This window comes from Suricata suricatta, chromosome 9 (assembly GCF_006229205.1).
Source record: "Suricata suricatta isolate VVHF042 chromosome 9, meerkat_22Aug2017_6uvM2_HiC, whole genome shotgun sequence".
NCBI classification, from domain to species: Eukaryota; Metazoa; Chordata; class Mammalia; order Carnivora; family Herpestidae; genus Suricata; species Suricata suricatta.
Window position 1 is genome coordinate 72,883,319 of NC_043708.1, and position 1,169 is coordinate 72,884,487.

Genomic DNA, 1,169 nt, shown 5'->3' on the forward strand with positions numbered 1-1,169 from the left:
TATATATATATAATGGAGTATTACATGGCAATGAGAAAGAATGAAATCTGGCCATTTGTAGGAAAGTGGATGGACCTCGAGGGTGCCATACTAAGTGAAATAAGTCAGGCAGAGAAGGACAGAAACCGTATGTTTACACTCATAGGTCTAACAGGAGAACAGGAGAAACCTAATGGAGGACCAGGGGGAGGGGAAGAGGGAAAGAGAGTTGGGGAGAGAGAGGGATGCAAAACTTGAGAGACTATTGAATACTGAAAACGAACTGAGGGTTGAAGGGGAAAGGGGGGAAAGAGGTGGTGGTGATGGAGGAGGACACTTGTGGGGAAGAGCACTGGATGTTGTATGGAAACTAATTTGACAATAAACTACTTAAAAGAAGATGTGGTATATATATATAATGGAGTATTACATGGCAATGAGAAAGAATGAAATCTGGCCATTTGTAGCAATGTGGATAGATCTCGAGGCTGTCATGCTAAGTGCAAGAAGGTAGGCGGAGAAGTACAGATACCATATGTTTGCACTCATAGGTCTAACAGGAGAACAGGAGAAACCTAATGGAGGACCAGGGGGAGGGGAAGAGGAAAAGAAAGTTGGGGAGAGAGAGGGACTCAAAACCTGAGAGACTATTGAATACTGAAACGAACTGAACCGAGGGTTTAAGGGGGAGGGGGAGGGGGGGGAAAGAGGTGGTGGTAATGGAGGAGGGCACTTGTGGGGAAGAGCCCTGGGTGTTATATGGAAACCAATTTGACAATAAACTATTTAAAAAATAAATAAATAAAAATAAAAATAAAAGTTCCAACAAAAAAATAAAAGAACTATAAATTTTAAAGAAATGACAAACTGACAAAATGACAAAATTTTTAAAGAAATGACAAAATTTTAAAGGGTAGCTAACCGTGGGAAGGCAAATATATGAAGAAACTAATAAAATATAAAGTCACTAGCCTTTTAGTAAGTTTGTTATATAGATCCCTTTGGTGTCATCTCTGGGCTGAAAAGGATCTAGAGTTGTCTGTGATGATTAACCTCTATCCTTCCTAGTAGAGAGGTGATGGGGGGACACCTTAACAAAAGTATGTCCTACTTTTAGGCAAATAGTGGGGAGAGTAACAAACTTTTCCTGCATCTGTTTCTTAGTTACCTTAAGCTCAAAATGATTCAGA